The sequence below is a fragment of the Oncorhynchus tshawytscha genome, linkage group LG12 (assembly GCF_018296145.1).
Source record: "Oncorhynchus tshawytscha isolate Ot180627B linkage group LG12, Otsh_v2.0, whole genome shotgun sequence".
Taxonomy (NCBI): Eukaryota; Metazoa; Chordata; class Actinopteri; order Salmoniformes; family Salmonidae; genus Oncorhynchus; species Oncorhynchus tshawytscha.
Genome location: NC_056440.1, coordinates 47,390,322 through 47,404,100, shown reverse-complemented (window position 1 = coordinate 47,404,100; position 13,779 = coordinate 47,390,322). Strand labels below are relative to the sequence as shown.

The window sequence follows — 13,779 nt, the reverse complement described above, 5'->3', positions numbered from 1 at the left end:
CTTTCAATGTAGCACCGCCATAGGATGCCACCTTTCCAACACGTCAGTTTGTCAGATGTCTGCCCTGCTAGAGCTGCCCCAGGCAACTTTATGTGCTGTTAGAAAAAGGCAACATTGTTGTACTGCTTTTAGAATATCAGGGTTTATTCTCAGATGTGCCAACTCAGACAAATGTACCAAAGCATGACATTGACGTTTCAGACTCTGCCCTAATCAAACAACATGCCTATCGAGTGAATCCTAAAAAGAGAGCGAAGCTCTGCAAGTGAGGTGGAGTTCATGCTTGAACACGGCATTGCACAACATGGCAACAGTACTTGTTCTCCCTGTATTTTAGTACCTAAGCCGAATGGGTCTCTACGGTTTTGTTTCGATTTTTAGGAAACTCAATGCCGTTACTTATTGAATCAAGACATTAAAGCTTTTAATTTGTTATTCATTTCTAAAATGTTCTACAAACCAAATTTCACTTCTGACATGATGGGGTATTGTGTGAAGATCAGTGACTCAAAATGTATATTTAATACATTTTAAATTCAGACTAACACAAAATGTGGAAAAAGTAAAGGGTTGTGAATGCTTTCTGAAGGTACTCTATTAAAGTCAGCGCCGGGTTCCAGGCATAAGCAACATTCGCGGTCGCAATTTACTATTGAGTGTAAGAATATTACACCAGGCACAATTTCAAAATGTCTTCTCCACACACGGTTAATGACCTTGGAAGAGATATTAAAGGGGGAAGGATGCGCTCCGCTGCTGCTGTTAGAGTGGATAAAGAGATAAAAGCCAACGGAGGCAAAGCAGTGGCTAACTATGGTGGGTAGTTTGGACCTAGTTATCTTCCTTCATTCGATATTTTACACATGGTTCAAGGTAGTCTCGTGTGGCCACCCTTCTGAATCCTGTTTGGAGGCCTGGAATCTGAGGCTAAGTTCATGGCTATGTAGGCAGTTTGCATGTTTAAGGGCAGTATTACAGAGCCTTGATGCAGTCTCAAATTCCATCCTTCCAGTGTCCAATTACACCTCCTTATGTTTTTTTTTCACCCTCATTGAACTGTACTGTAGACCAGGGGTTCCCAAACTTTTTCACTCTGGGTCCCGCTTCCAGCATTGGGGAACATCCCACTCCTCCCCCTGTGAGTGCAAGCATGCGCCACATCTATTTCTATGAGCACAAGTACAGTTCATGGCACAAACTGTTCACTCCCTTTTTGTTGGGGGAGAGAATTTTGCAGGTTTAAAGCGTATTTCGTGCAATTCTACACATTTTGTCATGGTGCAAAGAAAATGTTGCAGTTTTAAATCAAATTGCAGTTCTATACACTTTTTCTGTTACATTTTTCTTGTGTTAAACCAGGACCAAAATGCAGCGTGGTTATTTATAAACATCTTTAATAAAGATGATAACATGAACAATATGCTTATTCAAAACAAGAAACCGTGGAAAACCGAAATCAGTCCTAACTGGTGCAAAACACAGAGACAGGAACAATCACCCACGAAATACCCAAAGAATATGGCTGCCTAAATATGGTTCCCAATCAGAGACAACGATAAACACCTGCCTCCGATTGAGAACCACTCTAGGCAACCATAGACTTACCTAGAATACTACACTGAACACAACCCCATCAATCTACAAAACCCCTAGACAAGACGAACACATAATCACCCATGTCACACCCTGGCCTAACCACAATAATAAAGAAAACACAGAATACTAAGGCCAGGGCGCGACATTTTCCATGTCTAATGTGTATTCATGTGATATTTGAGTGACAAAGAAATTACAACAATACCTACGGTGCTAAAAAAAACTTTAAAAACTTTAGCTTACATGGGCTAGTTGATCTGGCCATTTCTGACAAGTTCTAAATCAAATGTTATTAGTCACATGCGCCGAATACAACAGGTGTAGACCTCACAGTGAAATGCTTACTTACGAGACCCTAACCAACAGTGTAGCTTCAAATAGAATAGAGAATTGAATGACAAATATAGTTGCGGTCTAAGTAGTAATGAGATTGACCAGGGCCTGTATCCATAAAGTGTCTCAGAGTAGGAGTGCTGATCTATGTTTAGGTCCCCCTGTCCATATCACCTTATTCATTAGGATCTGAAAGGCAAAACTGATCCTAGATCAGGATAACCACCACAGTGATCATTACTTTTATTTATTATTCTTATCCGTATTTTTTTTAAACTGCATTGTTGGTTAGGAGCTCGTAAGTACGCATTGCACTGTAAGGTCTACACCTGTTGTGTTCGGCGCATGTGACTAATACAATTTGATTTAATGCAACATTCATTCCCTGTATTTCAGACCTCCTCTATAGAGTTCACCTGAGAGGCTCCTTCATGATCACTAGAACTGCCTGGAACCACATGAAGAACCAGAAGTTTGGGAGGTAATGTACTGTACAGTAAAGGTCAAGAGTCAGACCCAGCACCATGTTGCCTATTTAAAATGAAATAGAGCAGAATCCTCTGCTGAAATCCAAATGACCCCCTAGGCACTCCTGTAGGGATAGGCATAAGCAACATAGCAATTGCTTAATCTTGCCTTCTGATAGCTTGGTTTGAATTCTCACCATATTGCTGCCACCTATTCAATCGAGTGCCTATGGGTTGATTAGCCAGTTAGTACATACTAGCAACACGCATTACAACCAAACCAGACAGGCAAATTCAGGGCAGCTAAGACAACCCAAGCCAAGGACAAATTGCCTTAAATCTACAGTTTTATATAAACCATAGCTGAATGGATCTCTTTACCAATCCATATTTCCCAGGGAAAAAGTAAATCCACCTTCAAGAAAAAAACAAAAGAACATCTAATGCGATAGACCATATGACTGGACAGGAAATAGAAAGCATCAACTGAATGTTAAATGTGTTTCCTGTCAGGTATTTTAATTGTCTGTATTGTCTACTTATTGAATGTTTGAAGTCTTGATTTATGGTTGTTTGTAATGTCTTGTTAATTGGTGCTTAACCCCAGGAAGATTAGCTAGCGTTACGTCATTAGCTAATTGGGATTCTAATAAAAATTACAAAAATTAAAAAAGGTTCTTTTCAGAAAGCAAATAGGCAATGACAGGTGCAGGGTATAGAGTAGGGCTAGGTAATTCTGGTCCTGGAGTGCTGCAGACACGTCATGTTTTTGATTTAACCGACCTGGAAGACCAGGTGTGTTGAATTTAGGCAATCACTGAATTGATCAATTGGCTCAGTTGGTCAGGGCTCTGTTCAGTACATAAAAACGTAATAGAACGTTCAATTGATCGGAAACGGTGCTGTACTGAAGGACCAGTTGAATAACGGGGTTGGGTTGTGGGTTCAAAATGCACTGCTGCCCTTTAAATACGTCACTCATTGCTTCAAGCCACAACTCGGCACACCCAGCGAATGGTGTAAACGTATCGCCGTTTTCTTTCAAAATCGTACAAGAACGTTTTGGGAAAACATGTCGTTCAGTACAAACCGTACCGTAGAGTAGCAATTGTTAAAGCAAACTGAACGCACCCCTGATGTGGTGCTTAGTTGGAACAAAATCCAGCAGTACCTGCGGCACTCCAGGAATAAGGTTGCCTATAGAGCATAGCTTTGAACATCTGTTGCAAGTTTTTGCACAGTTGGGCCCTTCCTTTACGTATTCATAAAGAAAAATCCATCCTTATGATCCCCTTTGATTTGCAGCGATGGCACCAAGAATGAGTGACAAAACGGCCCTAAAAATGTTTTGTTTGTGATCGTTGTTGACTTTTGGCAGGCAGTGAAGCGGTCTGATTTCTTTGCAGTTGCTGTGTCATACTGTGTTTTCTTGTTATTGCTGCGTGACTGCACCAGCGGTGGCACATTGATTCAACACTGTCGCACTGAATTAAACTGACATTTCACGGTGCCCTGTCTATGCCCAGGATCGTTATGACATCATTGGCTGCTGGCATCTATGGCAATTTTGGGCAGGCGAACTACAGCGCGGCGAAGCTGGGACTGGCCAACACCCTGGCCATCGAGGGTCAAAAGCACAATATCCATTACAACACCATCACCCCGACCACGGGCTCGTGCCTCACAGAGACTGTTATGCCCCCAGGTCAGAGGAGTCGCTGAGAAACTGCTCTAAACACAAGCTGAGCAGCACACATTACTGTCATCTTATTGAGGCTCAATGATTTGAGTTGATCTGTTGCATAATTATGCAATATTACATGTGTTACAATTAATTTCGACATGTAAATGTGATACTTGAAGTCACCTGCTATTGTCAAACAAATGCACGCACAAAATGAGTAAATAGAGATGAATCAATCATACACTGAAAAATGACCTTGTTGATTTGTGGATTGAGCATTTACTGAGGCGTCGTAGATTGTTTTGATGCCTCTGCTTGGCAGACTGGCATCTGTGATTTTCTTCTTGGTATCTGCCACATGATGTCCTGTTATACCCAGTATGAAAGTCGAGTGTGATATTGTCCCATATGTCAGTAACCCTGATTTCCCTAGAGTTTAAGAGACAGATTCAATAACATAATGCTTGATATCAAAACAAAGGGCTAGCTTATCATCATGATTTGTATACTCTGTCATGTCATAACGTTAGCAACTAACTACTATACTTTTTCTGTCATAGATCTCTTGGAGTCCTTGAAAGCCGAATACATTTCCCCCTTGTTCTATGGCTGTCTCATGAGCAGTGTCAAGAAAATGGAGGCCTGTTGGAGGTTTGTAAGAGAAATGTATCACATGTTCACTATGCCTTTTGTCTTACACTGAATGTTTACTGATTATTCTTTTGATGTTCTCTCCCTGTTCAGGTTGGTGCTGGCTGGATTGGAAAATGTATGTAGAATTTATTATTCTCCTTTGGGAGTATTTGCATTGTTCTACAATATTCAATTTCCACAAATGTGCGTGTGTGTGTAGTGCGATGGGAGCGTTCCCAGGGCCACATCGTGAGGCACAAGAACCAGGGCATGTCTCCTGAGGCAGTGCGACACCAGTGGGACAACATCTGTGACTTCACCAATGCCACCAAACCTGCCAACATCAGTGGTAACAAACTCACACAGCCCATAACACCTACGCCATTTTTTGCCTCTGCCAGATATGTTATTGATAATTGCCATTGAATTCAAACCAACATACGTTTTTTCAAACAATAGTGCAAAATGTAGAAAATTAATAGGTAGATTTAAATCAAACATATCAGAATAATATTCCACCTGCAGTGAATGCCAGAACTCTTTTGATGTTGTAACCATTGAGGCACTGTACTGAAACTGATTTCATGGGAGAAGGTTCAAGTTCTAAACAGTATGCTGCAGTGTAAACAAAGATAGAGGAGCATCAGGGCACAAACCAATGAGAGAAAAGAGACAACAAGCTAGCTTTCCAGTGAACAAACACATTGGCTTGTGCTGCTATGACACGGAATGTAAATTACACCACCACCAGTCCCCCCATCTTTGAACAAAGGGAAAAGTACAGTATAGTATCTAGCGGTGCAGTGCGCCTTGGGGGTCAGGCAGAGACGAGAACATGGCAAGTGTTCATCATTATTCCCTCTTCTCTCTCCCTCGGCTTGCCCTTGGATGTGCAGCAGCAGCATGGGGGTGGAAGTCTCCCAAAGACCAATGTCTTCAAAGACACATGTTTGTCTGTTTGGAGTGTCTTTCTGAAGCCAAGTGGCCAAGTCAAACTCTCTCTGGCAGATGTCAGTCAGTGTGTCCCCAGCTGGCCTACAGGGTCTGGTTCTGTCGAAAGGCAATGATGAGTAACATCACGACTCATGTCACTTCATACTGTGCTTCCCCTTCAGATGGAGGCGGTGGGACAGAAGCTTCCAGAGTCATCCTTCAGCTACTCCTAAGCTCAGTGCATCCTGTACGACCTGGGAGTGGGCCCGTCCACCAAGGACGATGAACACCTCAAGTTCCTGTATGAGGGCCACGAGGGCTTCAGCTGTCTGCCTACCTTCGGTATCATCCCCTCCCAGGCGGCCATGATGTAGGGCTGGGCTCCGTGCCTGGACTCAACTTTGACCTCACCAAAAGCTCAAGGAAACACTCATCCCGACACAGTATTGGCAACCATCTATTGGTTTAACACACAGAATAGCACTAATGGTGTTGCTGTTTGCACACAGTTCATTCAGTGGGTATATCATGCATTTTGATAGCTTAAAATGTTCTATTGCTTGAAACGGAATGGGAAATACTAACTGAAACCACTATGTAATTATCGATGAACTCACCTTTGTTCGTTCTGATATTGTCACTGTCTCACAGTTGTTGCATGGAGAGCAGTAGCTGGAGCTTTTCCATTACCCACCTTGGGTATGTCCCAATACAGATTCTAAGTATCTCTGAGCACAACAATTTTCTGCTGACAAAAGCCTGTGATTTGAAATAGTTTTGTCTGCATTTGCAGGAAATCTGACCTTTCAGGCTGCAGTCGCAAGATGTGTTAGACAAAGGATCTGGAGCAGTCATTCTCCTGGATGGTTAGTTGTGTTACTCTTCCTTTTCCCTGACAATTAGAGTGAAAAATTGTCTTGAGCTTCTGTTGAGGTATATATTGAGAATAACTATTTTTGGTTGATGTTCCACAGGGTTGCATGAGATGAGCAGAGAAATGACTCGGTGGGATTAATTAAACAAATAGCGGTGGAATTTAAGAATCAAAGCTAATCAAATACATGCAATCTAGAGATTCTTTCAGAAAAAGCTGAAATAATATTTTCTCTACTTGTCCCGTGGAAGGTCTTTATAATTTCTCATTATTGCTGACTCTGAACATTATGACAACATAGCTGTCTTTCTCCACAGTCCACATGTACAGTGGGAAAGAGTTGGTGTTCTACAACCAGTACTCACTGTTTATCGTGGGGGCTGGTGGCTTTGGAGGAAAGAGAACATCTGATGAAGCAATGGTAACTCTTCCAATCTGTGACATTTCAGAAGTACCATTATTTTTCTAGAACAAAATGGTTGATACCTACCATCTTCTTTAACTTCTCTTGGGTAGGGGGTAGTATTTTCACGTCCGGATGAAAAGCGTGCCCAAAGTAAACTGCCTGTTACTCAGGCCCAGAAGCTAGGATATGCATATAATTAGTAGATTTGTGTCACGAGTCCGACCGAGGGTGGTTTCCCTTCCCGGTCGGGTGGCCCTCGGCGGTCGTCGTCACCGGCCTATTAGCTGCCATTAGCTGATTGTCTTTCCTCCCCCTCCTTGTATGTTTATTGGTAGCACCTGTTTGTGATGATTAGTTGGGCTTCTTTAGACAGCCGGCCCGCCTGTTTGTTGTGCGGGATTAATCATTGTAACCTTCGGCTCTGTAGTAGAGGAACGTGTTAGTTCCTGGTCGTGCATTTTTCAGTTGTACATTTTTCATTCCCCGTGTTTGGGGCCGTTATTATTGTGAGCACCCTGTTGGTGTAATTAAAGAGCACAGCATTGCACTCTCTGTCTCCTGCGTTTGACTCAACAACCACGACACCCGGAGCATTACAAGCCCAAAAAATGCTTCAGAGTTCAAGTAACAGACACATCAAAATCAACTGTTCAGAGGAGACTACGTGAATCAGGCCTTCATGGTCGAATTGCTGCAAAAAAATATTTACTAATAAAGGACACCAATAATCAGAAGAGACTTGCTTGGGCCAAGAAACAAGAGCAATGGTCATTAGACTGGTGGAAATCTGTCCTTTGGTCTGATGAATCCAAATTTGAGATTCTTGGTTCCAACCGCCGTGTCTTTGTGAGATGCAGAATAGGTGAACGGATGATCTCCGCATGTGTGCTTCCCACGTGAAGCATGGAGGATGATGTGTGATGGTGCTTTGCTGGTGACACTGATTTATTTAGAATTCAAGACATGCTTAACCAGCATGGCTACCACAGCATTCTGCAGCGATACGCCATCCCATGTGATTTGCGCTTAGTGGGACCATCATTTGTTTTTCAACAAGACAATGACCCAACACACCTCCAGGCTGTGTAAGGGCTATTTGACCAAGAAGGATTGTGATGGAGCATTGCATCAGATGACCTGGCCTCCACAATCACCTGACCTCAACCCAATTAAGATGGTTTGGGATGTGTTGGACAGTAGAGTGAAGGATGGGGTTGTAACCACTCTAAAACATACTCTAAAATGGAGAAATGTAACCACTCTAAAATTCACAGACAGCTATGGATGCTAGGACTGACCATCCATGATATCAAAATTATAGTTTTAAAAGTGTGCAAAGCTGTCATTAAGACAAAGGTTGGCTACTTTGAAGAATTGCAAATATCTTTTGATTTGTTTAATACTTTTTTGGTTATTACATGATTCCATATGTGTTATTTCATAGTGTTGATGTATTCACTATTATTATACAATGTAGAAAATAGTAAAAATCAAGAAAAACCCTTGAATGAGTAGGTGTGTCCAAATTTTGACTGGTACTGTATATGGAGCACACTGTAAATGTTTAATCTTATCTGAATGAGGAGAAGTTTTGCACAGCAGATGGCTGGAGGCAAATGACAAGTGTTGATCCATTTAACACTATTAAATACAAATACAGTGCTGCTCACCCTCTGGTTACAATAAAGAATTCAGGAGCTACAGTATAGATAAAGTGCAGAAGTGTATTCTGACATCAAAGAACCTTCACTAGATATTAAATGAGTTGGGACTGAGAGGGAGGCAGAGTAGTTCCATTTCTTCCAGGGGGAAAATTGCTAACACTGCTATCCTGAAGGGCCTATTATAGTGCATATAGTACCTGCTAAATCCTCTAAGCTTGCATGAAAAGATTTATTTGCTGTAACATTACACCGATTTCACAAGTCTACAGGCTTCTTTTTGTTGGACAGAGCAGATTGAATGAACTGTTAAAATGTCTGCGGCGTGATTTTCAGATGTTCGCCAGACGGAATCCTCGACTATGGGTTAACTTTAGAGTGAACCTTTTGACAAACCTCTTAACACAACTGTTGTGGGTGTATTCGAAAGCTTTAGCACGAAGCAAGTGTTACATTAGAAAAAGCTAATTTAGTCTGACTGCATTGCTCCATTGTACACACGTGAGGGGGAACTGTTGGGCACACTTCAAAACAAAGTACTTACTCATTTACAGATCTGTGAGCTTGAAATGCCAAGGGCAATTCATACAACCACTGTACATTTTTCTTTAAATGAATGAGGCTGATGCAACAGATCAGAGCCCAGTTTCCTAAAAGCAGCAATCAGCTGTTGAAACAAAGGCCACTCCCGCCCCCGTTTTAGTAAAAAGCTGAAGGATGGGGTAGGAGAAATGTGCCCACTCTCAAATTCATAGACAGAGCTTTGGATGCAAGGACTGACCATCCATGATATCAAAATTATATATTTTATATCATGATTTACAAACATTGGCGTAAAACAAGCTTATATTTTGGGTTGTGATGGTGTATGACTGTTGAACTAAGCTTATGAGTAATTTCTGGGTTATATTCTTTAAGAATCAATGGGTGTGTGTGTGTCAATGGGTGTGTCCATAGCTTGCCTGCTCATACCATAACCACACCCCGGGGGCTCTCTGTTCACAACAATGACATCAGCAAACCACTCACCCACACAACGCCATACATGTGGTCTGCGGTTGTGAGGCCAGTTGGACGCACCGCCAAATTCTGCACAGCTTCTTGATATGCCACACCTGTCAAGTGGATGGATTATCTTGCCAAAGGAGAATTGTTCACTAACAGGGATGTAACACAAATTTGTGCACAAAATTTGAGAGAAATAAGCTTTTTGTGCGTATGGAACATTTCTGGGATCTTTTATTTCAGCTTATGAAACATGGGACCAACACTTTACATGTTGCATTTATATTTTGTTCAGTGTAGTTTAAAAATGCTGACTGCCTCCACTCAGATTGCAAGGTGGGTGATGTGTGCGGTGGGCAATAGGCACTTGTCTTTCTCACCACTCGTGACCATTTGATCTGAACGAAACGTGCCTGGAGTATGTGAACAGAATCAAGCCTTTAGACGTTAATGCTAATTATTCTGCATTATATTGGTCTAACATGACTGGCGTTTAACATATTTATGTAATAAAAAAGTCTAATTCAAGTTTGACTACATTTTCTGGCATATCCCTTGTGTGCGAGCGTGTGTGTGTGGACATGAGGCTGTAGCCAATACGCAAGTCAACTAGGCAGTGGAAATTATACTAAATATAATCACGTCACCAAATAATTGATTAAAACACACTATTTTGCCTTGAAGGTCTACAGCAGCCTCAACAGCGCTCTGTAGGGTTGCATCATGTTGTAGCTGGGGGACAGCTAGTTTCTGTCCTCCTCTGGGTACATTGACTTCAATACATAACCTAGGTTCTCATCTCTTCCATAGACTTACACAGTAATTATGAAAACTTCCAGAGGACGTCCTCCAACTTATCAGAGCTCTTGCAGCATGAACTGACATGTTGTCCACCCAATCAAAGGATCAGAGAATTAAACTAGTACTGAAAGCATAAGCTACATCTAGCTAGCACTGGAGTGCATAAAATATGGTGAGTAGTTGACTCAAGAGAGAAAGACAACAGTTTTGAACATTACATTTATTATTAAAAATGGAGAAGCAAGAGAGCTAGAATCTTTTAAAACTTTCACATAGATAGCTAGCAAATGCAGCTAGCTAGTTTAGCCTACTCAATCAACCAGCTCAAACAGACAGGGATGCTATGTTAGCTAGCTTAATTTCCACCGGGGCACCCCGTTGTAACTCCTAGACTGCTTGCTTCTGACTTTACACTGTACTGCATAAAAAGGATTATAGGGGATTTACTAACACGTTAGTCAACATAGCTACTAGAACTATGACAGTAATATGGTGACAAAGATGTAGGTTGTGTGTAGCGGTTAGCGGTTATGATATGGTTTGGCTTGCAAGGTTTTTTCGCCTGGTCACAGGAAGCTGATATGTTGTGCACTGAAGTCCACAAGCGGAGGGAAAAAGTGAGAGGAAAGTGTGTATATGCGAGAAATAATACAACGATCCAAGGTATCAGGTATCATGAGGCTGCTATTAAAGTGAACTGTGTTTGCGTATGATCAAGGGTGCATTCATTCCACCGATTCTGATGAAAAACTTTCTTAAACGGAAGCAAACGGAACGAAGATAAACATACCGGAATTTGTCCAATAGAAACTCTTGTTTGCAACTGTTGGACTAATGATTACACCCTAGATCAGCTAGATGCAGCCAAGAGTGTTCAAGGCATTATTGAACGTGTCAATGTCTGTCACCTTGATTACTAAAATTTCTATCGATCTGTACACCTATGTTATAAACGTTCATTCATAGGCTAGGTTGTAGCAACCTCATGATGGGTACAGGGAAAATTTGAGTATCATTGTAGTAGCCTAAACCTATCAATGTAACATTGAGCTGGGTGAATGGAATATGAATGACAGTCATCCAATATGCTGTAATAGAAACAAGGCCATGCAAATGTATGGCCCAGTTGACAGATCTATTTCAGTAGTAGGCTACTCTTATTAGCCTTTTAAACCTAGGTCCTAAAGTAGACCCATGTTGGCATATCAAATCATTAAAAAAAGTAAGTATTTTAATTTTGGGTGGTTAAAATCCCACTTCAGGACGGTGAGGAAAAAAGTTAGTCACGAGCCCTGGTCACATGGGCTCGAGCTAAATATAGGTTAAATAAATAAATAACATGGGTCCTATTTTAATAATGTCATTCCAACCACGAGACGAGTAAGAAATAAAGCATCTTCACTAACTTGACACACTTTTTCCTTGTTGCAGAACTGCTGTTCTAGGATCAGATAACAGAACTATATTCTTTTATGATAATTATTACATACACTGACAGGTCGATTCTCAAGATCAGATGCAAATCAAATCAAATGTATTTATATAGCCCTTCGTACACCCTTCGTACATCAGCAAAGTGCTGTTCAGAAACCCAGCCTAAAATCCCAAACAGCAAGCAATGCAGGTGTAGAAGCACGGTGGCTAGGAAAAACTCCCTAGAAAGGCCAAAACCTAGGAAGAAACCTAGAGAGGAACCAGGCTATGTGGGGTGGCCAGTGCTCTTATGGCTGTGCCGTGTGGAGATTATAACAGAACATGGCCAAGATGTTCAAATGTTCATAAATGACCAGCATGGTGCACTGTGTAGCTCAAATGTCTGAAATGTTGCCTAATGTGCATTTCCCAGCATTCTCATGGTTATGTGCCGTTCTAGTACAGACATCAAGTGCACAGAGCAAAGAGGTGGGTGTTAGGATCTAGACTCACCTGTAGTTGTGGCCATCACAGAGACACTGGTATATGCAGGTAGACAGTGAGGCTGCAAGTGTGTGCATCACATAGATCTGAAAGAGCAGGAGGAATTTATACATATACATTCATACAGATACATTAAGATCAGTGGAACACTCCCTCCAATCAGCCAACTCACCCAATCACTGATCTTTACATTACAAAATCTAAACTCAAACGCTCAGACAATTTTTTCCCCCTGTTTTCATATTTAAAGCACATTACTACCAAAAGGGACAAGACACAATTACTACTCCAATTTATTAACATGATCTTTGTGTGTAGTTCAATAAAGTGCATGATAGCCTTGGCGGGTATATAGGCATGTGTCTGACCTCGTTGTTGATGACATCTGGGTGTGGTGGGGAGTCCAGTGCATTGATGGTGTGCAGGATATCGTGGGTGAGGTTGCTCAGATGGACGATGGGGTTGGTCACCACCGTTTCAGCAGGAGTGGGATGGAGCCGTGGTGGAAGTAGGAGGCTATGGCTTCTGGACATGGTCATCCTGTGGACATAGAGTAGCGTGGCGTGAATGAATGAAGACCATCATGCCACGTCCTGACCTTAGATCCTTTTTTATGTCTCTATTTTAGTTTGGTCAGGGCGTGAGTTGGGGTGGGCATTCTATGTTTTGGTTCTGTGTGTTATATTTCTAGGTGTTTGGCCTGGTATGGTTCCCAATCAGAGGCAGCTGTCAATCGTTGTATCTGAGAACCATACTTAGGCAGCCTGTTTTCCCACTATGGGTTGTGGGTAGTTGTTTTCTGTTTTGTGTGTCTTCACCTTACAGAACTGTTTCGTTTTGTTCACGCTCTCTCTTTGTTGTTTTTTGGTTATTGCAGTGTTCAGTTTATTTATTAAAATTAACATTGACACTTACCACGCTGCGTTTTGGTCTGATCCTTCCTGTTCCTAACGATCATTACACATCAGCACACACACACACACAAACAAAGAAAATACATAAACTGAATGAACATCATAAACAACTCTCAAGCTTGGAAATAAAAATTGCTAATAAATTCCATGCTGGCTACCACACTGCGGTTCACGCATCAGATCAGAGACTTGCTGCTTTGATGTCAAAGAAAAAGTAAGTCCTCTCAAACAGTCGAGTCAGAGGAGTTCCTGTCATGGTATGATGTTACGAAAGCTTCCGAGGAGAGCAGTGTGTGTGTTCCTAGTGTCTGTGACACAAATCATATTTTTCCAAATCTCCCTAAAAGTAGGACGAGGCCTCTCAGAAGGGAAGAGAGCTGAGAATCAGAATCAGCACCGCCTGTCACACAGCCACACACTGGAGATGTCATTGATGGCACCGATCAGCTACATGAAACCACAGCCACCCTGGAAACCACGGTTTGCTGCTTTAAGGCAAACACCAACCTCAGACTAAACAACACACTTTAGTTTTGTTATGGTTCTTTGCTTTAG

The 13,779-nt window shown here is 41.8% G+C and overlaps 1 pseudogene; it reads left to right on the top strand.

The window, feature by feature from the left end:
* Positions 1-743: 743 nt before the first annotated feature.
* On the top strand, positions 744-7,117 carry LOC112264155 (annotated as a pseudogene).
* The last annotated feature ends 6,662 nt before the right edge of the window (positions 7,118-13,779 follow it).